Here is a 24,297-nt window from a genome sequence, read left to right on the forward strand (position 1 = left end):
GCGCCGGGCAGGGCGCGTCTCGGGCCGCGGCACCCAGGCCTCGCGGTGGCGGCCGGGCAGGGGGGTCGGTGCGGGCGGCGGCCAGCGCTTGGGGCAGGGCCGCCTCCGCCGGGACCCTCCTGGCCCGCGGCCGCCTCTCGGGGCCGGCACGGCGGGGCCGGCTGCCCCGCACGAGAAACCTGCCGCCGAATAGGTGTGTCCGCCTCGGCGCCTCCCGCCGGCGCCGCGACAGCTGTCCGCTCGGCTCCAGCGCGGGGCGCCCCGGCCGCCAGCACAGCTGGCCCCGGCGCGCCGCCCGCCCGGCCTTGCCACCCGCGCCCGGCCTCCCCGCGGGAGCGCGGCCGAGGAGCAGGCCCTTCGGCTGGGTCTGCGGTCTGGGGGCCCTGGGGACCACCAACATGCAGCCCCGGGGCAGTCTGAAGAGCTGGGATTGGGTTGATTTACAAAGACGAGGACACGACTTGAGAAGCTGTTACTTACGAGCTATTAGAAATTGCGCGCTAGGATGCTGCGGACGCCTGACAGTGCACTTGGAAGGACTTTCGATGCGGGAGTAGGAAGCTGCCCCTGCCGTGACAGCAGCCAGCGCCGAGGGGTCGTTTCCCTGGACCAGTCTGTGGCCGCAGCGCCCTCACGCCCCAGGGGCTGCTCCAGAGCAGGTGGACAGGATGAAGAGTGACCAGCAAGACGCCTTCAGGGGACAAAAATTATAGAATCAGTGAAAAGGACTGCATTTAGAATTCAATATTATGCTACAGAATGAATTTAAAAGTGAGGGTGGAATTAAGCAAGTGGTTCGCTCAGTTTATGGATTGTCAACAAATTCACACAACCCGGGAGGCATAAAACAACAGGAATTTATTCTCACAGTTCCCAAGGACGTGGGAATCAGGTTGTCTGGAGGGGACCCGATGGCGGAGGATGTCTTTATTTCCTCTCACCCCCAAAACTCCTATGTTGAATCCTAGCCTCTGAGATGATGATATGGGAGGAGTGGGGGGTCTTAGAGAAGAGGATAGGGCCTGAAGGCAGAGCCCCCACCATCTGGTTAATGCCCCCATCAGAGGACCCAGAGACCAAGCACCTCTCTCTTCCTGACAGAGGCAGCACCAAGTGTGACATGGAAAGGGCCCCCCAACACGCAGGCTCCTTCACATCAGACTTCCAGCCTCCACACCTGTCACCAGTGAGTCCCCATCTGTGGTGTGTTGTGACAGCAGCCCAAGTTAGCAGGTGAAGGTATGTCCACACGCGTGACAGGGCGGACACTTTCACGCACACACCACACGTCATGCAGCAGCGGACCTGCCACACACATGCAGCTCTGGAGCAACGGGCCGGAGCGGGTGTAAAAGCCAGTCTATGAGAAGGACCTGAGCCTTCACCACTGCGTCAGAGACACACCTGCCTTCCATGACTGGAGGCCCTCCCCCTGGCCCCACAGAGGGTTTGCGGTGCTCCGCTGGGCTCACCATATTCTGTCCTGTACTCACAAGGTTAGGCGTTTAAGTGTTCACTTACCTACTTAAGTGATTACTAAAGAAAAAGAAAAAGATACAATAAAGAAAAAGAAGATACAATCTCTACGCCTAAGGAAAAGCTGAGAAGCATGGCTGCTGTAGCAGGCAGGGCAGAAGTGATGTGTGCTGTGGATTCCAGCACGAAGGGGGAAAAACAGGGAGGGAAAAAAAGCCATGTCCTCTTGAGATTATACAGAGAATCCAGAATCCACCTTGGGCAAGGAAGGCGCACTGACGCAGACAGCAACAAACATAAGGGGAGAAGGTGCTGGCCTTACAGCTACCAACATCCTTTCTATCAGCTCATGTGAGTGTCCAGGCCCAGCCATGACTACCTCTAAGAGTTCACAAAGCACAGAGGGTGGATGCCAGCCTCAAAGCATGTGCAGGGGCTGTGCAGGTGCCAGGTGCTGAGGTCTGGCGGGGAGGGGGTGTGCTGTTTGTGTTGTTGCCTGGTAGCTAGGTCCCGGGCTATGGAACCAGGTGCCACCCTTGGACCTGAAGCCAGCACCCGATTTGTTACTGTCACCAGAAGTAATTCCTTCCTAGTCTCTCTGCTCCAAGGCCTCATCGGTCTCATCTCTGATGCAAGGTAGCTGGCACCCCTGCCCCCAGGGGTGCTATTGTGAGAAGCAGATGGGAGCACTGGCTCAGGAGCCACACGTGGGACACCCTCACCTGTGTGGGTCACTGTGCAGCATTGCCGGTGGTGTGTCAGATTGGACGTGAGACACGATGGTGAAATTAGGGGAAAGAATGGATGGGGAGTGAGCTGTACAGGCTTGAGGGCTGGGTTCAAACATAGTTTGAAACCGAAAGACATAGGCCGTGAGATGTATGTTGTAATTGTGTGTTGTAATGAAAGCAACTTAGATTTGCTCCCAGACACTCACGAGCCAACTTGTGTCTACTGACCTCTCCAAAGCACGTCCACAGCACTGCCAATATGTTTCCTTACAGAATAAAGAAATGGTCGAAGAGACTAATTACTCTTTTCTTTAAAACATAAACTAGGGCCTGCTGGGAACTAGGAAGCATCCATTGTTTCACCAAGGACTCGGCACCAAGTCACATCCCACACCTGGAGAGCGGCAGGAAGGGGAAGCCGCGGGAGAGCCTGGGCTGGAGCACCCCGGAGGCAGCCCCAGCAGCCGACCCGGGCGCAGGAGCCAGGCGGGGAAGGTGTGACATGCTAGCATCCCTAACCCTTTCCTTTGAAAGGGAAAGAGGGAATGGCGCATCTGCTGTCTCAAAATAGTCATCACCCTGGAGTTCACCTCCCAGTGTAAATGGGAAACACAAAGTAAAGCCGAGCATCTCCTCCACAGATGAGCCCCAGGGTAAGAAAGGACACACGGCCATGGTCCCCTAGCCAGGTGGGTGGAGGGACGAGGGGAGAGCCCGCCCTGTTCTGTCGGGCCCTGTGAGCCGCCTCCACAGGCAGTAACGCGACGCCCCAGGTGTCTGGCACCAGCAGCTCAGGGGTGACACAATCTCTTGCCTCAGAGCCCCCTGACACAGACTGTACTAGGCCTGGCCAGGGGTCTCCCGCAGGCAGCCATGCTCCAGTCCCGGGGGCGTCCAGAATCATCTCCCCACACTCCCCCATTGCAATGTTGCCTCAGAAAGAGAAAGAGGACACGGAAAACACGTGTCTTTTTAACTGCCTTTGGCTGGAGGGGACCTCTGTGCTGCACCCATGCGCCTGGTGTGGGGGCTCGGGAGGGCGTCGGGCGGGTGACAGGGAGCACACATAGCTGGGCCAGCGTGCAGTCCATACCTGCTCCACGCATCACTCAGAGAACTCTCAATGGCCATGCAAGTGCCTGACACCCAGCTGGAAACGCAAGCCTGATGCTCAGAATGACGAGGGCTTGGGTCTAAGTGGGAAAACAGCAGCTAAGATGTGGCAAGAGTGCTTCTGAAACCTTTGGGACCGAGGGCAGAAATTAGATGAGAGCTTAAATTCAGGAGATTGATGGGTGTTTGGAGGGCCAAGGGGGCACTTGACTGGAAAGCTCACGAGAGTTGGTGTCACAGGTCAGAGCACTCCGGTCACAGCGGACAGTTCCTGAAGGAGGCCCTAGCACTGGGAGACACTGCCGTGGTCTGCTTCACGCAGCAAACCCCAGAGCCTGGCTCACTGGGGACCGAGGGTTCCCTGGACAGAGGCCTTTCTGGGACAAGGCCAAGATGATCCTAGGCAAACCACGTGAGTGGGCATCTGAGTCAGCAGAGGACATCTCTGTTTGGGCTGAATTTAGCCCACAGCCCGCTGCACTCTGTTCCCTGTTTGGAGCAAAGGGGAATCCGTTAGTTCTCCAAGAAGCACTGAGCATGTGGCTGTGGCCCTCAGCAGCTTTATTTCAGTTTGAGGTGTCCCCAGCAGATGACATACTCGTTTAACTAGGTCACTTTTTAGAGGCCTTTCGGTCTGAAGAGTCACAGCAAGATTCCAGGCGGCTGATGAGTGGAGGTGGAGAAGGGAAGGCAGAATTTGCAAAAAGCATCTCAGAGATGGGGGTGAGAGAGCAGAGAGGGGCTGGTGAATTATTTATTTGGCTAGCGCTTATGGAGGGCCAAGCTTAAAGGACGCCTGTGAGGGTGACGAGTTAAAGAGTGGCAGCGTTAATCAAAGAATGGATGAGCAGTGTGCGGGCCTTAGTGTGGGCATGGGGGCATGAGCAGGGGTGCAGGCCTGGGAACCGTCCTGAGGGAGAAGTGGGGGAGAGTAGAGAGAAGAGGCTCAGCCACCAGGCAGAACCGGGCAAAGCTTGAGAGCATGGGCCGCCCTGTCCGGCTGCCTGACAAAGGGCTGCAGGTTGAAGTTAATTGTTCTCGCAATTCTGGAGGCCGCACAGCTGAGGATAAGGTGTGAGCCTCATGGGCCCTTCCAGGGCCCCGCTCTCTGGCTGTATAAGTCCCCGTGGGTGCTCATGTCCTGACTCCCTCTGTCTGTATAGGGATGCCAGTTAGGAGGGACTAAAGCCACCCTAATGACCTCATTTGAACGTAACTGGCTCCCTAGACCATCTTCAAACACAGTCACATTCTGAGCTACCGGGGTTAGCAATTCCACACAGGAATCTGGGGGATAAAATTCAGCCCAAACAGACATGTCCTCTGCTGACTCAGATGCCCACTCACCCGGTTTACCTAGGATCATCCTGGCCTTGTCCCAGAAAGACCTCTGTCCAGGGAACCCTCGGTCCCCAGTGAGCCAGGCTCTGGGGTTTTCTGTATGAAGCTGACCAAATTTTTGTCCTGAGCAAAATCAGACGGCCTCATTACAAAAGCTGCTGACTACTTGTCTGAAGCGAGGTAGGAGTGGGGGTGGCGGGGTGGGGGTGGCTTCTGCCTCCTAAACCCTAACCCTAACCCTAGGAGAGCCCATGGCACACACAGACAGACAGCAACCTTCATGGGACCCCAGAAAGGGGCTGCCTTGGTAGTGAGGTGGCCCAGTGCTCCCCACCGGCTAGGGGTCAGCTCCGCTATCACCTGTCCAGCTTGGAGGCTTTTTCAGCCCAGAGCTGTCTCAGCTCCTCCTCCTTAGCAATTCCTGGATCACCGCGCTTAGCTCATCCCATTGAATCCTTCGACTGCTGAGTCAGTCTGTTTAAGTTTGAAAATAAAAAAAAAATGTGAAAATTTCCAAATATTAGGTCATCAACAGATGCAACAGTAGAAGCACATGAAAAGCAAAGCAGAGCTGGCAAGGACTGGTAGGGCTCCCTGCGGTGTCTACGTGAGTGTGGATAGAATAGCTGCCCCCTCAACAGACACTCCCAAGACGTGGATGAGGAACCACTTCCTGGGGCAGGACAGAGTGGGAAAGCAGCGGGAAGGGCGCGTCCTAGGAGAGGTGGGATGAGGAACGCTTACCTCATGGGCAGGCATCAGGGAAGGTGCCTGGACCCAAGGAGGAGCTTGTGGGGTAGAAAGGAGACTCCAAAGAGAGCCGGGAGCTTCTGCAGAGACACAGCCAGTGACCGTCCCCAAGGAGGGAGGGGGCTGATGCACCCCTCACTATCCCCCATTCCCAGCCACGGTTTGCCATGAAGCCAAAAGGCACAAAGCAGCACAGGTGGGGGGTGGGGAACTCCAGTGACAGTTCCTCATCTTGCAGCTAATTCATCCTGAGGGAGGAGCAGAGGCTGGGGGAGAGGGACAGGCCCTGAAAATAACCTCATGGGGGCAGTGCAGCGCGAACACAGGAGGTCCTTCCACAAGGGTCACCCCAAATGCTCAGCCTTCCAGCTCCTCAAACGCCTGCGAGATGAAGGGCTTGCGGGCTCTGCCACCCTCTGCTTCTCTGTCCTTACAAGAGAATGGACAGGCAGAGAACTCCTCGGTACCAGGTGGCATCGCTCCACGGGGACTACTTGAGCAATTTGAACCTAAACTATTTCTAAACCATTTCATCCTCTCGGACAGCCCAAGTCACTTCTCAGTTCAAGATCCTCTGAGGCATCCTCGATCTCGCCCAGATCTTAAAGTCCTCACAGGATCTAAAAGCAGCTTTCTCCTTTGCTCCCTGCCTGCATCTCCCTGTTACAGAATAGGCTTCCTGGTGCTCCCTGAACTCCTCCCCTGGCGCTCTCGCCCAGACGCCCTTGCCTGCATCCACCTGGGCCGCCCTCACTTCCTTCATCCCACCCAAATGTCGCCTGGCAACACAGCGACACCAGCTTTCCACCCTCTGGCACAGAACTACCACACTAAGCTAATAACACTCCCAAGGTGAGTCATTTTTTAATAGTGCAATCTAGTTAATCAAGTAGCAAATCTTACACTTTAGAATTTCCTTTCGTGTCATTTGGTTCTAAGTATCTGATTTCATCATTGTTCTCAGAAATCATTCCCCTACATGTGTAATTCTAGATCAGGAGTTACTTTCTCTTCATATTGGAGATTTCATTCTACTCTAATTTTTACTGTTGCTTTTTTTTTTTTAAAATATTTATTTATCCATGCACACAAGAGCTGGGGCACAGGTTAGAGATGCAAAGGGGGGGGGGTTTGAGAGGATCCACAGAGACAGAGTGGGGAACAGAACAGGCAGACTGACTGAAATACATTGCTGAGGGGAGCAGCGGGGAGACAGGAGAGGTCTGCTTCATCATGTGGTCTCTCTCTGGCCGGCCAGGGATTGAACTCGTGCTGCAGAGGCTGTGGATTGTCCCAAAGTGCGGTGCTTAACCCCTTGCGCCACCAGGGAGGCCCTTTACTGTCACTTTTAAGAAGTCAGCCTGGGGCCTCCCCGGTGGCGCAGCGGTTGAGCGCTGGGTTGCGAGGCTGCCCGCAGCCTCTGCAGCACCAGTTCGATTCCCGGCCGCCGGGCTAGGGTCCCGCATGGCGCGCAGACCTCTCCTGCTGCCCGCTGCTCCCCTCAGCAGTGTACTTCATCTGTCTGCCTGCTCTGGCTCTGGTGGATTCTCTCACCCACCCCCGCTTCTGACTGTATGCCCAGTGCTTGTATAAATAAATAAATCTTAAAAAACAGACTCCAAAAAAAAAAAAAAAAAAAAGACTATCTCTGTTATAATTGTTTAAAGAAAAAAAAAAAGTCATCCTGGATCAGCTTAATTATTGCTTTTTAATTTCCCACTTTCCCTGTGATGGATGTGGCTCGGTCTATTTCTATTTGCATGATTTGGACTTTATAGTGCTTCCTGAATCTCAGAACTCAAGAGCCTTCAACAATTCTGGAAAATTCCTACTCCATTACCTTCTCCCATATTTCCCCTCCTCCATTTCTTCTAGACTCTTCTGGAATTTTAATTAGACTTGTGTTAGGTCTTAAAACTAACTTCTATGTCTCTTAGAATCATGTTCTCTCTTTAGACTGGATTTTGGAAAGTTTCTTTGGAATATTTTCCAGTTCATTAATTTTCTTTTCAGAATTGTCCTATGCTCTTCTAAATCTCTCTTCAACTACATCACATAGTAGTTGTGATGTAGTTTTCTTATTTAAAATAAGAAATTGATTACATTTCTTGAAACTAAGTATTCCAAAGACTGATTGTGTTTCTTTTTTGCCTGAACTCTGGGTGCATTTACTTAGGAACTCCAAATGGAATTCCATACTGGAGCCATGTGCAATGTGAGTGATTATGAATTCTCAGTGGAGAATTTGTTGTTTTTATACAGTGACAAGCTCTGTTCTCAGCTGTTCCCTCCAGTGCTCAGTTTGGGAAATTGATGTACACCCTAACTTTCATTAAAGTTCAGCAATGCATTAATTTTTTGGATGTTATATAGCATTTCAATCACTGGTTTCCATCAGGTATTTCTTTTTTTTTTTTTAAGATTTATTTATTTATATAAGAACCCGGGTACAGGCCAGATTGCAGGAGGGTGAGAGGATTCACCAGAGACAGAGCAGGGAAGAGAACAGGCAGGCTGACTGAAATACACTGCTGAGGGGAGCAGCAGACGAGACAGGAGAGGTCTGCCACGCCATGTGGGTTGCTCCGTGCTGGCGGGGATCGAACCGGCACTGCAGAGTCTGCGGACAGCTTCACAGCACTGCACTCAACCACCTGCGCCACCAGGGAGGCCCTTCAGCTATTTCATTTTACTTATCTCAGCCAGGAAGTGCACACTGAGAAACCCCAGAGCTAGCACATGTTTCTAAATGATTCTTTTGTAGTCATAGCACCTGTCATATATTTTACTGTTACTCTCTTCACCTTTAATTATATCTCTTGAGTGATTTTATTAGTTTCTAAAGAAGTTTCCATCTGATGCGTCCAACAGCTCTCCTTCAGTGAAATACCTGCTTTGAAGTGTTCTCTCGGTGTTCTCTATGGCTTGCTGGCTGTTATTTTCCACTTCCTGCTCAGACCTCAAGTTCGCAGTTCACTGACCGGTAGTTGCAGGTCAAGCAGGGAGGGTCTTTTCTGCAGAGGTGAAGCTGCTCTGTGGGTGTCCCTTGCCACCCTCCAGGTGCACACGCCCACCAGCCCTCCCGCAGGGCCCCCCCTCCCAGGCCTTCCTGAAGGGGCCAGGAGCCAGCCTCCTCCTGACCCGCCACCAGCTGGATGGGGCCAACCCTCACAAAAACAAAGCAGCCCACATGTGTGGTTCTTTCCTAAAGGGATGTGAGATCTCCCAAGACAGGTTTTCACTGGGAACTAAAAAATTCAGACCTTTGCTCTGAGATTCCCACAAAACAAAGGCGAGTGAGAGTGTGTCTCTTTCCCAGCCCCTGGACCTGTTGCATGGGCAACCTTGATCACATGCCTGCTTCGCTCTGCTGTGGCTTGGATAAGCAGTGGAGGGGGAGAGGGGAGCTCAGCTCGGGGGCTCATCTGCTCATGGTGTCCTGACTTATACGTCCACTCTCAGTGACCTTCTGACCAGGACGGGCCCTTTCACCTGAAGACAGAGCTGGCGTGCTGGAGAAGCTTTCACAGAGAACACGGGGGGGGGGCCTGTTACCAAAAGGAAGAAGCAAGGATGGTGGGAGGGATGAGGGCTGACACACCATACAGCGCAGCACCGCAAGCTTACATGCTGCCAACACGCAGACAGCGGCCTTACCCTCCTCTCCTGTGGCTTAGCTAGCTACCAGGAGCACAGCGCTACCCTGACTGCGAGCTCTGAGCTGTTAACATGGCTCTCGATAACAGTATGCTTACCTGATGTTTTCACTACAAAGGATAGAATCCCGACTCAATGATTACGCATTAAGGAATATTACTAGGTGGTGTGGATGGAAACCCTTAGATAAAGAAGATTTGACACTCACTGCCATCAGGACCTCGGTTCTGCTGGTCTCAGGGGCATGTACTTCTGCTTTTCTTTCTTGTGTAAGCTGTGTCCTCATGGATGTTTTCCTCTTGGTTAAAAGACACAGCATATATCCTTCCCACCATTCCACAGGAACAGACCTGCTCTTCCACATTGAGATACTGAAAGAAGGAGAGGGAGAAAGGTCTTCTTGTGACTGTTTTAAGATCAAACAGCTTCTCACAGAAACCTCCAGCAACCTTTTCGTTCTCATGGACTGGGATAATTATAACTGATATGGAACGAGTCACACATATCTAAAGTGAACAATTTAGGACTCCCCTGGTGGCACAGGCAGTTGAGCGCCGCACTGTGAAGCTGTCCCCAGCCTCTGCAGTGCGGGTTTGATCCCAGCCGTCCGGTGAGGGTCCCACAGGACGCTGCAGACCTCTCCTGTCGTGCCCGCTGCTCCCCTCGGCAGTGTATTTCGTCAGTCTGCCTGTTCTGTTCCCCACTCTGTCTCTGGTGAATCCTCTCCCCTTCCTGTGCATCTGGCCTGTACCCCGGTTCTTGTATGCATGAATAAATCTTAAAAAAAAAAAATTAAAGTGTACAATTTGATAAATTCTGACATATGTATACCCTGTGAAATCATCACCACCACCAAGATAGTGACCATATACCATCACCCCAAAGTCCCTTCAAGACCTCTGATGTCCCTCACCCCCACTCCTCCCCTGACCCCAAACAAGTACCTCTGCTTTCTATCATGACACATGAGTTTGCATTCTCTAGAATCAACCAGTGTGTACTCTTTTATCTGACTCCTTTCATTGAGCACAATTATCTTGAGATTCACTTAAGCTGCTTTGTATCAACAGTTCATTTATTTTTATAGGTGAATAGGATCCTATTCCATTTGAAAATTATGCTTCATTATGAGCTACCGCTCCACATGCACTTGTGACAAAGAACACACAGAGACTCCGCGCCCCTTTCTACCCGGCTTCTCCCAGAGGGAGATGCTGCAGGATCTCAGCCAGCCGAGGTACAGAGCATTCCCACCATGAAGGGCCCTGCGCTGACCATGCCGTCCTCTCCCTCCTCCACGCCGTCCTAGCCCCTGGCAACTACAACCAGTTCTCAAGGAGTCACGTAAGTGGGATCACACTCTACGTAAACTTTTGGATTTTTTTTTTTTCACTCAGTATAGTTGCCTGGAGAGGCATCTAGGTGCTTTCAGCTCTCAATATTTCACTCCTTACGTGTCTGAGTGCAAATAAAGTGTCTATAAAACATGCTTGTATGGGTATTTTGTGCACACAAGTGTTCATTTCCCTGGGATAAATGCCTAGGAATGTAACTCTTATGTCATATGGATGTTACATTTAATTTTTAAAAGAAACTACTAAGTGGTTTCTAGGGTGGTGGCCCCATTTCACAGCCCAGCCAGTGATGACGGGGGACCTGGTCCTCAGGGTCTCAGCAGCACTCGGGGTCGCCACTGAGCGTATTTGGAGCCATTCCCATAGGTGCGGTGAGAGTTGACTGTGGTCTTGGTTCGCACATTCTTAAGGATTAGCAAATTTTCACAAGCTTGCTTGTCTGCTTATTCTCTTGAGTGACGTTTCTGTTCCTGTCTTTTGTAATAAAGGATTGTTTATTCCTTTACTCTCAGTTTTCAGAATCCTTCACATAGTCTAGTTACTGGCCTCTTGTGTGCTTTGCAAATATGTCCTTGTAGTCAGTAGCTTGATGCTTCATTTCCTTCACTGAGTCTTCTGCAGAGCAAACCTTTTTCATTTTGATGTTGTTCCATGCACCATTTTTTTTCCTTCCATGGATCAGGCTTTAGGTGCCAAGAGACACCTGAGAATTCTTTGTCTAGTTCTAGATCTTAAAGATTTTTTCCATGATTTAAAAAATAAGTTTCATACTTTACATTTTATGATTAAATCCATAATCCACTTTGAGTTAATTTTTAATTTAGGACACTATTTGCTTTGCTTGCCCATGGACGTCTAAATGGTCCCAGGACTATTTACTGAAAGACCATCTTTCTCTAGTGAGTTGCCTGTCCACCTAGGCAAGAATCCTGCCGGCCTACTCCTGTGAGCTTAGGTCTGTGTCTAGCCCACTGCCAATAACTTACATGCTTTTTAAAAAAATTTCATTTGAGGTAGTATTTGGACACCCCCATCAGGTACTGGCACCACAGTAGTAACTCACAATCTTGACTAACTTTAAGTACAGAACATCTTGAAATTGAGGCATATTTTACTGAATTTCCGACCTTATGTAGTTGTGTAGGGATGACTCAATCATCCACTCACAGTAACCCTAAATCTGGGCTCTAACTGAAAGGCCACAGTTGGAAACTATACTCCCTCAACTGCTCGCGTTCTTTATCAACAAACTTAAATCCCGCTGAAGGAAGGAAGTTGACTACAGGAAATAACTCATGCAACGATGTGATATACTGAAAAATACTATCTCTAACATCAGCACCAGAGCCTCAGAGCAGACACAGGTCTATGCAGCCACCAGTGTGGACAGAAGGCTGTGTGGTCACTTACCCAAGCTGGTTGTCCAATCTGTGTCCTCGTTCCCTCCCGTTTGTGTTGTTGGGGATATCTGTGGGTAACTGGTGCTGGCCACCTGGAAGCCCACATACTTCCACTGTGGTGATGACGGTGCTGTCCACAGCAGCAGGGCGTCCTCTGCGAAGCTGTGCCAGTCCTCAGGCATCATCACATCGTGGGGAGCAGGAGTGAGGCCCACAAGCCCCAGCATGGCTCTTTGCCCGCAGCTGACTAGCAGCATGACTTGGACAAGTCACTTCAACTCACTGAACTCTGACTTTGCTATGAACAGTGAGATCCCAGATCTTACACGATGATCTGGTAGTGTCTGGAGAATCAGGAAAAGTCCATGGAAAGTTCTGTCTGGTGACAAATGGTCAACAAGCACAGCCTTTAGTTCTGCTCTGCAAGAGCAAGATGATGGAAAAAAGGAGAGAAAATAATTAATTTTCCAGAATTACTTTAAACACTGAACTGGACTTTTAAATTTGTATCTGGTTTGCAGGTACCATTTCGTAACGCTAATCCTCACAAAAACATTTATGAGACACAGAAAAGGATGATCATTACTAACAAAACCAAAAAACTAACAAAGAAGAGTAAGTCTTTTTTTTTAGATTATTCAAAAACAAGACAACTTTTTAAAAGTTACTCAAATAGGGCTTCCCCTGGTGGCGCAGCGGTTGAGCACTGGGCTGTGAAGCTGCCCGCAGCCTCTGCAGCGCCAGTTCGATCCCCGGCCACCGGTGAGGGTCCCACATGGTGCGACAGACCTCTCCTGCCACCCGCTGCTCCCCTCAGCAGTGTATTTCGTCAGTCTGCCTGTTCTGTTCCCCGCTCTGGCTCTGGTGAATTCTCTCACCCTCCCGCGCTTCTGACTGTACCCAGTGCTTGTATAAATAAATAAATCTTTAAAAAAAAAAAAAGTTACTCAAAGAATAATCATGACTTAGTCATATTCATATTCATGGCCAATTGGATAGTTTTGCTATGTTTTTAATTCTTTTTTCTTTTGAAATAGAATAAATCTACTACCTTGAAAGTAGAGGGAGAAACCTACTATCTGCTCCCTTCAGAAAAAAAATTAGATTCTATAGCAAAAGATGGGATATGGGGTAGGAGGATGGAGCTCTACAACCCACGGCTACTTCTGAGGTGTCCAGAGAACTGTTCCCTGATCTCAGCCTCTCACTGATCCCTGGTGCCTGTCTTCACACATGCATTAAAGCTCAGCCTGGGCACCCCACTTGGAAACAAGCTGGAGATCTGTGACAGCAGTGAGGATGCTGGCCTCTCACTGCATACAGAGAAGAGGGTCACAGAAAGGGTATGCAGCCAGGCTGGACACAGGGCGCTTCGGGTGCGGGTTTTGTGTATTCTGTGGGGTGACAGGGTCAAAGACACTGGCAGTCTGTGTCTGAGAGACCCCTGACTCAAACCTTTCAGATAGGAAGATTAAGGCAGGACATCGACATGTCTAATGGCCTCCCAGAAACAGCACAAGAAGGAAAATCTATTAATCCAAAGAAAAGACCAAAGTAGGACTCTGGACAAGAGGTGTGTCAAAGGACCAGGGGGGAAACGCTCCTTTTAGAAAGGCAAAAGAAAACTGGGTATTTTTTCCATAAGATCTGGGGGCATTACATATTTTGAAAATGATTTACTGCTAGAACTGTGAGGAGATTTTAGGTAGAATGATTAAAATGCCAAGAAAGACAGTCTTCATGAAACTGTGACATGAAAGTGAAGAAGAGAATATAAAGTTGCTTCAAGAGCAGCCGTGGGCATGTGGTATGGACATCTGCAGGAGACGACAAAACTGTCAAGAAAATGAACCACCAAACAACCAACATCAGCAATATAGCAGTAAAGGCAGGCTTGACTTAACAAAAAACCAGTGATGTGGCCTAAGTACTTGAGAATGTTTGTTCCAGAATGTGAGGGCAGAACAGAAGATATGGAGGAGAAGTTGGTCGGTGTGAAGGTGCGAAAACAATGATCCACGGTGAAAAGTGCACGTTTTCAGAGTGGGAAACTGGAAGCAAAAACCAAAGGTTAAAATTGGAAAGAATTAACCAATCAGGGCCTCCCCTGGTGGCACAGCGGTTGAGCGCTGGGCTGCGGGGCTGCCCGTGGCCTCTGCAGCGCCGGTTCGATCCCCGGCCGCCTCCAAGGGTCCCGCGTGGCGTGGCAGACCTCTCCTGCCATGCCCGCTGCTCCCCTCAGCAGTGTGTTTCATCTGTCTGCTTGTTCTGTTCCCCGCTCTGGCTCTGGTGGGTTCTCTCGCCCTCCTGAGCTTCTGACTGTACCCAGTGCTTGTGCAAATAAATGAACAAATCTTAAAAAAATAAAAAAGAATTAACCAATCAATGAACAATGAAATAATGATTTTCTGAGAGAAAAAATAAACCAAACCCTGACACTATGTTGATTTAAAAGACTTGCCCTGCTTTAAAGAAAATTGGTGGGAGAAGACTATTTTGGCAAAAAATTCAGTCTTAAGGATAAAGAAAAATTATTAAAACAATTTTCAAATAACTGTCTTGAAATAAAACATGTTACCTCTGGAACAAAAGTTGACAGATTTGAGGATTTTCTTGCATAGTTGTAAATAGATGTTTATAATGGAACCTTTCGTATAGAATCTGAGAATTCTATACTCACTCAAGTTTTTGTCTATCTGCAAAGGCAACAAGAAGATTAACAACAGACAATGCCTCTGAAAACATGCCACCTATATATCTTTTGTTAAAAAATATACTCAAAGACATATTTCAGATGACTGTAAAGTTAAAACGCAGAAGTGATGGACTTAGAGTGTGCACTGAAATAATTCAAATGTAAGACTATGCAATTATGGAGACTGACAAACCCCAGATCTGTGACAAGCAAGCTGGGTCCAGGAGAGCAGGTGGTATGGTCCTGGCCAAGTCCTGAGGCAGGAGGAGACTTGAAGATGGGCAAAGAGAGCCAACTCTCCCTTCCTCAGCCACCTTGTGCCATGCTGGCCCTTGGGGCACTGGGCGAGACCACCACATTGGGACAACCATCTTCTTCCTCAGTCCACAGACTCAAAAGTTCTTCTCATCCAGAAATACCCTCAGTGACACACCCAGGATGCCGTTCAACCAAACATATGGCCACCCTGTGAGCCAACCAAGTTGATACAAAAAATTAACCATCTCACTTGATTTAAACAATCATTTGTTTGGTTATGAAAAAACGAATGTGGGGCCTCCCTGGTGGCACAGGCGGTTGAGCATGGCACTGTGAAGCTCTCTGCAGCACGGGTTTGATCCCTAATGACCTTGGAGCAACCCTCATGGTGAGCAGACCTCTCCTGTCTCACCCGCTGCTCCCCTCAGCAGTGTATTTTGTCAGTCTGCCTGTTCTGTTCCCCGCTCTATCTCTGGTGAATCCTCTCACCCTCCTGTGCATCTGGCCTGTACCCCGGTTCTTTTTTTTTTTTAAAGATTTATTTATTTATTTTATACAAGAACCGGGGTACAGACCAGATGCGCGGGAGGGTGAGAGAAAGGATTCACCACAGACAGAACAGGGGAACAGAACAGAAAGACTGACGAAATACACTGCTGAGGGGAGCAGCGGGCACAACAGGAGAGGTCTGCTGCACCATGTGGGACCCTCGATGGCCCGCCGGGATTGAACCAGTGCTGCAGAGGCTGCGGACAGCTTCACAGGGCAGTGCTCAACCACCTGCACCACCAGGGGAGACCCTGTACCCCGGTTCCTGTATAAATAAATAAATCTTTAAAAAGAAAAAATGAATGTGAATGTCAGAAACTTGAGCAGAGAGTAGTGTACAAAGTGTATATAAAACTAAATCATAATAATATGGTTTAAATGTCAGATGATAGGAATAAAGGCTGTGAACCAGTGTGAAGAAAATTATCAACTGGCAGAAGGTAAAATGACAGCTATTTTCTTAAACATATGTGGAAGTTAGTAAAGAATGGAAAAGAGAAATTTTTAAACAGTGAGTATCAGTAGAACTTACAATAGGATTGAGATCTTCCAAATCTGCAGAAGATAAAATCAACTCAAACAGCAAATGACAGAAAACAAAGGAAGTGGAATAAAAACCTTTAAAGAAACGAAAAGCATAACCCAAGATAGTAAAATAAGATGAACCTGCTATTTCTGATAACACATTTAAATGGGTTATACTTCTCAATTAAAACAAGTTTTGCCGAATAAGGTGGTTAGAAAACATCATCGTAATGATGCTCTTGCAGGGTACTTGTAACACAGAATGCAAATTTCAAATATAAGAGGATGGACAAAGATTTATAAGAACAATTAAAATAGAAGAGATGGAATGAAGGGTCTCAGACAAAGCAGATGGCATGGGTCTAAGTGTGCAAAGGTGGAAGCAGGCCATGCCATCACACAGTGCACATGGCACTATCAAGTCTCAGCAGCCATGTGCTTGGACACTAAGACAACATTAGCACAACCATAAAAAGTCACGAGAAGAAGAAGAGAAATATGGAGGAAAACACCAGAGAGGTCATTTTTCCTGACATCCTTTCCTTGAGGGCCACCCCGCCCTCCCTGCAGGTCAGAAGGTCTAGCGGTGCTGGGCCACAGGGCTGGAGGGTGAGGCAGAGGTCTGGTGCCCCCTCATTCCCCAGGCCCCTTTTCCCAGCTGTGTCAACACACCCCCATCTTCTGTGGGCCGAGCTACTGTGCTTCGCACCGCACCTGGGTCGTTTGAGGCCAGCCCTTGGGCTCTGGATCTGCCTGGCCACGCGGATGGTGGAAGGGCTGACAGCAGCCCCTCAGTCTACATACGTCTGGTTCCTGGGCTAGAAGACAGACTTGGGGGAGTGACAATGCATCAGTACTCCCAAGAAGGCTCCTCCTTCTCCTCAGATGGTCTTGCCTACTCCCACGACTGCCAGGGGATCTGTCTTGGAGAAACCACTCTCCACTTAATTCCTGACTCGAGATCTGAGCCTGGGAACCCTGGCCTGAGATGGCGCATGACCCAAGCTGGCCAGTCGGAGTGGCTTACCTCCCTGACTGGAGGATTAACCCGAGGCGGGCAGCTTACCTGAGCTGGGCGCACCGGCTCGTCCCCTGGCCTCGGGACGCCTCTCTGTTCCTATGATTACAGCAAGCCAGGACCACATAAGCCTGCATTCCCAGCAGCTAACCTGTTGCCTGCCAGAGACATGAAGACATATGAGCAAAGCAAAGACATGAAGGAAGACCAAGTCCCTCCTCTGCAGAAGTAGCTGACGTTTGGGAAATCCCAGCTACATTAGCTTACGAGTTCTTTAAGGACATATGCTGGTTTGATTTGGGGTTATGTTATATGCAATGTAGACTCCTCACAACATAGTGTTTCTGGGCCTCCCCGGTGGCGCAGCGGTTGAGCGCCGGGTTGTGAAGCTGCCCACAGCCTCTGCAGCGCCAGTTCGATCCCCGGCTGCTCCCCGGCCACCGGAGGAGGGTCCCACATGGCGCGCAGACCTCTCCTGCCGCCCGCTGCTCCCCTCAGCAGTGTACTTCGGTCCTTCTGCCTGCTCTGCTCCCCGCTCTGGCTCTGGTGAATTCTCTTACCCTCCCGCACTTCTGACTGTACCCAGTGCTTGTATAAATAAATAAATAAAAATAAATCTTTTTTTTAAAAAAAAAAAGTGTTTCTAGCAAGAAAAGACCTATTGAAGTTTCAGTGAACTTGAGTAACCAGTGGATGATGCATTAACTGGGCTTATCTTTGGAAAGCAGGTGCATTGTCCTGCATTTAAAACAGGCAATACACTGGCTGCAGAAACTATCTCACTTTACTCCTCAAAACATGATTTTTAAAGAACATTCTCTAGGGCCTCCCCTGGTGGCGCAGCGGTTGAGCGCTGGGCTGTGAAGCTGCCTGCAGCTTCTGTAGTGCCTGATCGATCCCCAGCCACTGGCGAGGGTCCCACATGGCGCACAGACCTCTCCTGCCGCCCGCTGCTACCCTCAGCAGTGTACTTCGTCAGTCTGCCTGTTCTGTTCTTCGCTCTGGCTCTGGAGAATTCTCTCACCCTCCTGTGCTTCTGACTGTACCAGTGCTTGTATAAATAAAAAAATAAATATATATATATTTAAAAAAAAAGAACATTCTCTAATATGTAACCATCCTGGAAACTGGTTTCAAAAGCTGAAAGAAATACAAAAGACCCGTCTGGAAATTAAAAATCTTTCAGCAATAACAACTGGGTAAAAAAGGGAATCCAAGCTAACAAAAAATGGGGCTGTCTGCTTGAAGGCCTTCCTCCCTCTGACCCATGTTTCCTCCCTCTTCACTGTTTCCACATTCACCCATCCGCCCAATCTGCGCTCAGTGATTTGGGGAAGGGGTGTGGCAGGGCAGAAGGAAGCGACAATTTAGCTTTTGTGGTTATGTAATTTGTCTTTGCAACACTTAGTGTGTTTAGGGAAACACTGAGGTATAGCGGTGTCTGAGCACAGGTGAGACATTTCCTCAGACTCACAAGGAGAGTGGCGGGGGAGGGGGTGCTTCTCAGGTTGGAGGAGTGTGGGGACAAAAGCAGCTTGTGCAGCCCTCTGCTCTCACCCCAGCTGGACTCGCCTCTGCCAGGGGAGAGGTGATGGCTGAGCCATGCTGATGAGTCCTGCCCCACAGGGGCCCAGAAGCACCTCAGGCTGTGTGCAGGGTCATCCAGTGGGGTCTCCACTGGGGTCCTGGGGTGGCCTGGCCCAGAGAGCAGACCCTGCCTCCCACCGTGAGCTCTGTGACAGCGGCAGGTGCAGGGAGGAGCGCAGATTGGCCGGCTTCTGGGGGAACGGGACTTGAAATAGATGTTTAGCAAAACTGTAGCAAAATAAACAAGGGTGCATCTCTGTTGCATTTGAGTTTGTGACTAAAATTTATACTCACTGCACTTCCTATCAGCACTTGTGGGATGTGGTCCGAGGTGCTCGGGAAAGCGGAACTTCACCTCCTCAGCCCCAACCCCCAGCTCTAAATTTGTGTTTACTTTTTATTTTTTAGAGATATACCAATTTCAAGGTGTTTTGTTTTTTTTTTTTTTTTGGCTTTCGCATTCAATTAATAAAATTTATGATCTAGACTCACTTATATTTATTCTTTTGCTACAAATCCTATGTTTGGATGAAACTACTCATAATGATAGCCCATCTTTCTTTTTGCATTTCCTTTATAACTCGAAGAAACAATTTAGGGAAGGAAAAACTGAAAACCTGTCTTAACAGAGAAAAAGAAAAGCACGTGGATATTTGAAAATGCTAATAGCCCTTTCACAGAAACTACACCCTGGAAAGGACAAGTGTGTGCTTTCATGCCCACCCTTAGGGCCACGCCCTCACTTACAGGCAGACCTGGTGGGGAGATTCCCCGTCTTCTTCAGAGAGGCTCTGGCTCAGAGGGTGGAAGAAGGTGCGACCTGGCATACCCATGTCCCTTGATAACATCTTTAGTGAAAATCTCACACCAAATTTGGCATAAGGTCTTTTGAGTTTCCACAACTATTTTCAGCTTAAAAATATCACATCACCCATATTTGTGATGTGTGAATGGGAGGTTGGGAAGAAGCCAACTGACCCTGTCAAGTCCTGAAAGGCCCCTGGCTTTCCGCTGGCTACCCACTAAACACTTTGAGCTCTGGCTTCGCAGCAGCAGCAGCGGGGGCTGTGCTTAAACTCCACGAAGGCACAGGCCATGTGAATCCACGCCCACCGCTCTTCCTCCCGCTTGTCCGAATGTGCCCACTCTAATTGCTGCCCGCCTTCCAGGCTTCCAGGCACACCAGCGTCGGCCTTACTCTTTTGCCCTCCACCTCCCTTCCCTCCCTCCTCCAGCCTCGACCTCAGAAACCTCGCTTTGCTCATTAATGTTCACTAGTTTGTATTAAGAATGCATAACATCTGTCGGTCATTCTGACCTGCTTTGTGAGATGTGATTCCTTTGTGTTCCTGCCATGTTGCTGTTATGGCTGCATTTTGCTCTCGTCATGACTGACTAGCGTTCCACAGTGTGGACAGAGCACCCCTTCTTTTTCGGCTTGCTCTGGGTGAGTGTATGCCAGGCTGACCCTCACAGCACCCCAGGGAATAGCCGCTTTAAGTGGTGAGGCCTGTGGACGTGTGCATTTTATAGGTCACGCCACTAGCAAACCAGACTTTTCCCTAAAATGAGGAAGATAGGAAAATAAAATGTACATAATATACATAGGAACCACATACTGGGGTATAGCAATGGACATTTCCAAATAACATTCTTAAAATTCTCAAAGTAAAAAGTTTTGATTAAATTCTTTAAAATTTTTCACCTCTCATGTAAAAATTACCTCTTCTAGCTTTAAACTTCCCCTTTGAAATCTTATAACAAGTGGAAATTTATGGATTTTTAAAAAGAGTTTGGGTCAGAAACTTGCGCCTTTTTTCCCTGGGAAATAATAGGTAACAATTAACACATCTATTCTTTAGAAATTTGAGTCCAAATTTCTTTAGAAATTTGAGTTCCAAACCACACATGATTCACTGTCCATTTTTAGTTCACTTGAGATGCAAAAAAAGGGGTGATGCTGCCTCAGAGTAAATTTCAGTCTCTGAAGTTTTGATGCCAGTGTTTCTAATAATAAAATATTACACACTGACAATGAAGTGGATTTCTGTAGGGAAAGAAGAACAAGGCTTCAATCACATAGTCTCAAGTCCTAAGAGAACAGCTGTGCAGGATAAAGACATGACACTTTTAAGTCAGGAAAGAATTTGTTTCTTCTAAGTCACTCTATTCATAATGATAAACAATGACAGAGAGGGTACGGATCTTTCTGTATAAAAGCACAGAGAGAACAGTTAATGTTAAGAAGGGGACCTTAAAATAGAAATTGATCCTGGGATGGGGCACCAGAACAGTCACATTTCTACTGGTCTTCCTGTAGACTTACTGTCATTCTGAAACCTTGCTCAGGAAGAAACCTTCATCCGATGACCACTCTGCCAGGTGTGTCTGCACAGTTTGCACATACCCATGGCGACAGCAGTCTTCAGGATTTCCTTATGGGAAACGTACAGGGAGCAAAGGCAGACTTCCTGGGGGTGATGCAGTGACAGTGAGCAGGGCACTGCAAATGGAGTAGGGAACAGAAATGAAAAATCTGTTTCCTCACTCTGTGGTTGGCATCTGGGCTTGCCAAACCCTCCCTAAACAGGTGTGAGGCAAATTGTTAGTGCAGGGACTCCCGAGGAACACCTGAGTTACAAGTCTCTCAACTGAAATCTCTGTACCCCCTGTGTCCCTCTGCCGGTCGTCTGAAAACTGTGGTACCTTCCGTTACTCCTTGTCACTAAGATTTGCGCTAAAGGAACATCCCACAATATCAGGTTGGTGTCATAAGATCACTTCCCATGAGATTCACTTCCCATGAGATCACACACAATAATGTTGTAATATTGTTCCCATGCCTTTGCCATCTAAACAGGCTGCCACCACCCTGTCCTCATCTCCAGTGCCCCCCATGTTCCCTCCTGGCTGTCTGCACACCCAGGCTGCTCTTCCCACCCCAGTCCACAGGAGGTGCCCGTGCTGCCCCCTGCTGGCGCTGTGAGGAGGTGACACCCAGAGTGAGCCCTGCACTTGGTCCAGGCGGGTTCTGCTCATCTCCTCAGACACACCCTACAACGTGCTCGTTCCTCTTCCTTAGGGTCACCCAGTCTGGGCTGCTCAAGAGGGAACCAAAACAGCTTGGGTAGGGGATCTGCCCTCCTGCTGTGCCAACCTGACAGAATCTAAAAACCTAGTTGGTGGACCTGTTTTGCCATTTACTAGGCAATAGGGACTTAACTGATAGGCAAGACGGAGAGGGGCCCAAGGCCTCTCATTCCACCATACGTGGACTTGGAGGCAGAAGCCGTGCCTTCATCTGGAGCACACGGCTACAGTGAGCCATCATTAATGGAAATCCTTAAGGCACATTTCCTTACATATTTGCCTTAATTCTCACAGCCACGCTCTACAAACACTTGCCATCACGTGGTAGCTGAACCATGCCACACACATGAAAGCCTTTATGTCATCTTACTAGTTCATACAAGACAGAGCAATGCTAGTTCGTGGGATCAAACTGCCAATTATTTTCAACATGTAAACAACCGGAGGGGCAGGATTTCTGAAATAATATGTCAGAAAAAAGTTACCACAAGGAAAACGGTTATTTCTGAATTATGAAAGATCATTCATTTATTTGTGATGAAAAGTCTTCTAGCTCTCGTGTGTGTCTCTGCTCTGTGGTGCACAGTCAGAAGCAGTTGTATCAAACAAAGGCTTCTCCTGGCCCTGTCATGTGGCCAGAACCCACACCACCGCCTCGCACATGGGGGCTCGGTTAATGCTGACTGACTGAGGAATTCCTGGCCCTTCTATTGGTCGAGATGCCTGAATTCTTCAGTCATTTACGGTCGCCTTTAAGGCCGACAGTGTATACGCCATCATGACGGGTTGGCCCCACAAGTGCCGGTCTGAAGGGCATCAGCACTGCTGACTTCGGTCTCCACCAGCCCTCCGGGCCAGAACCTGTACTTCAGTAAGATCCCCAGGCAGCCCAGGTGCATGGGAAGCCAGGGAAGCGGACTCGGAGCTCCCCGGCCGGCACTGTTGTTCCCGTGGAGTGGTGGGGCCGCCCTCCTTGGCGCTCCTGCCCCTGAAGAGAACGTCCTATGATTGCCTGACCAAGTCTATGCAAAGTCAGTCTTCACTTCTTGGTTTCCCTCTTCTTTCTACAGGTTGCTCACACTAAGAGGCTGAATTCCTACCCTGGGCCGGAGTCAGGGGACTTTCTGTAAGGGAAACTCCCTCCTGGCTGGCTGGTTGAGAGGGTGGCTGGTGAAGCCGGGGCTGCCCTTCAGACCTGCGCTGTACAGTCTTTGTCTGCTGGACTGGACACTGTACTTAGGGAAGACTTCCTCCCACCAAGTGTGACACCCTGCAAGAGAGTTGTCACATGGCCCCTCGGCCTTGGTTTGTTGTTCTGAGATTGCCTGTGTGTAAATTTATGGGGGTGGGGTAGTGGAATCACTGGTTAATTGAATTGTCACTAGCTTTCACCTTAATACGATAACTTACTTTTTATTAGAAAGACAACTTTGGGGCCTCCCCTGGTGGTGCAGCAGCTGAGCACTGGGCTACTAAGCTGCCCACAGACTCTGTAGCGCCGGTTCGATCCCCAGCTGCCGGCGAGGGTCCCACATGGCGCGACAGACCTCTCCTGCCGTGCCCGCTGCTCCCTCAGCAGTGCATTTCGTCAGTCTGGCTGCTGTGTTCTCCACTCTGGCTCTGGTGGATTCTCTCACCCTCCCGCGCTTCTGACTGTACCCAGTACTTGTATAAATAAATAAATAAATCTTAAAAAAAAAAAAAAAGACAACTTTGGCTGTAATTTGCTGAAAGTTACCCAGATTATCAGCACAGAAAATACTTAAAGAAGTTGTTAACTATTTTACCTTCCATTTAAGGGGTGCTTACCTAAGTGTGGCACAGACTGCTCAAGTCTCTTGGGCATTTGAAGCAGCCCATGCTCCACCAGCTGCGACTGTGCCTGGAGCTGGCATCTTCGGCCTGGGAGAGGCCCCTGTGTAATCTGGGATCCAGGGGAAGAAGACATAGTGAGCAAACTGCAAACACAGGTGCAGCCTCACCCCAGGGCTTTCTCTTCATAGAAATGATCTGGTTATTGGAAGGCTGCAGGTTCTGTGATGAGTCAGAGGTGCTCTGGGTGTCTACAGCCCCACGGGTGGTGGTATGTGGGTCTCCTAGAAAGTGACACCACACAAATTTTAGCTAAGAGTGGATCGGAGCTGCAGGTTAACGGGAAGAGACGGCTCTGCACAGTAGGACTGAGAGCTCCTCGGAGGCGGCAGACCCATGAGAGGGTTGCAGGTACCCATTAAATGCCCTCTTTCCCGTGTGCATTTACTCACTGGTTTGTTGTTCCTTTTTCTCATGCTAATGAGATTCATGGGAGCAGGGGCTGGTTAACTTGCTGCCCAGTGTGGCCGGGCGTGTGCAACGTGTGTGTCACGTGCTCAGTGACTGTGACCATCTACAGGCAGCGCCCATGGCCCAGTTATTTTTCTGACTTAAATCTCACACCCCCATTGTGATCTAATGGTGAAGACTATCATGTTGAAATACTTTGTATGCGCTCATGCTTTTACTTGAATAACTCATCTCAAATTTAGTATAACCACTTAATGCTTAAATGCACTACTAGTCCATTAGTACTTAAAGAACTGGAAACTCGAGCACAGAAGGTGAAATAAGCTTCCATGTAACACTGAGGGAGAATAAAATCTTGATAAAGGTAGTTGGTTCCAATATTGGCTGGTCTTAACCACCATTATAAAATTGCTCAATATTCCTATGTTTGAGTGACAAAGTTGATATGTAAATATTTCCCTATAATTAC

General features: G+C 49.1%; 1 protein-coding gene and 1 long non-coding RNA gene across 2 annotated transcripts in view; both read right to left on the reverse strand.

Moving 5' to 3' along the window:
* The window catches only part of NFKB1 (nuclear factor kappa B subunit 1), an 86,935-nt gene extending 86,445 nt beyond the window's left edge, over window positions 1-490 (reverse strand). Inside the window, exon 1 of the mRNA XM_054694611.1 lies at window positions 481-490. The gene's annotated coding sequence lies outside the window, so the exon portion shown is untranslated. The remainder of the gene's footprint in view (window positions 1-480) is intronic.
* A 9,126-nt stretch (window positions 491-9,616) lies between these two features.
* The window catches only part of LOC119243683 (uncharacterized), a 58,180-nt gene continuing 43,499 nt past the window's right edge, over window positions 9,617-24,297 (reverse strand). Inside the window, exons 4-9 of the long non-coding RNA XR_008551578.1 lie at window positions 23,355-23,469; window positions 20,782-20,958; window positions 19,774-20,017; window positions 16,917-17,026; window positions 11,834-12,243; window positions 9,617-9,845 (exon numbers count right to left, since the gene is read on the reverse strand). This is a non-coding gene — a long non-coding RNA (uncharacterized LOC119243683). The remainder of the gene's footprint in view (window positions 9,846-11,833; window positions 12,244-16,916; window positions 17,027-19,773; window positions 20,018-20,781; window positions 20,959-23,354; window positions 23,470-24,297) is intronic.

The sequence above is a fragment of the Talpa occidentalis genome, unplaced genomic scaffold, assembly GCF_014898055.3.
Source record: "Talpa occidentalis isolate TD23 unplaced genomic scaffold, MPIMG_talOcc4v2.1 talOcc4.13, whole genome shotgun sequence".
NCBI lineage: Eukaryota > Metazoa > Chordata > Mammalia > Eulipotyphla > Talpidae > Talpa > Talpa occidentalis.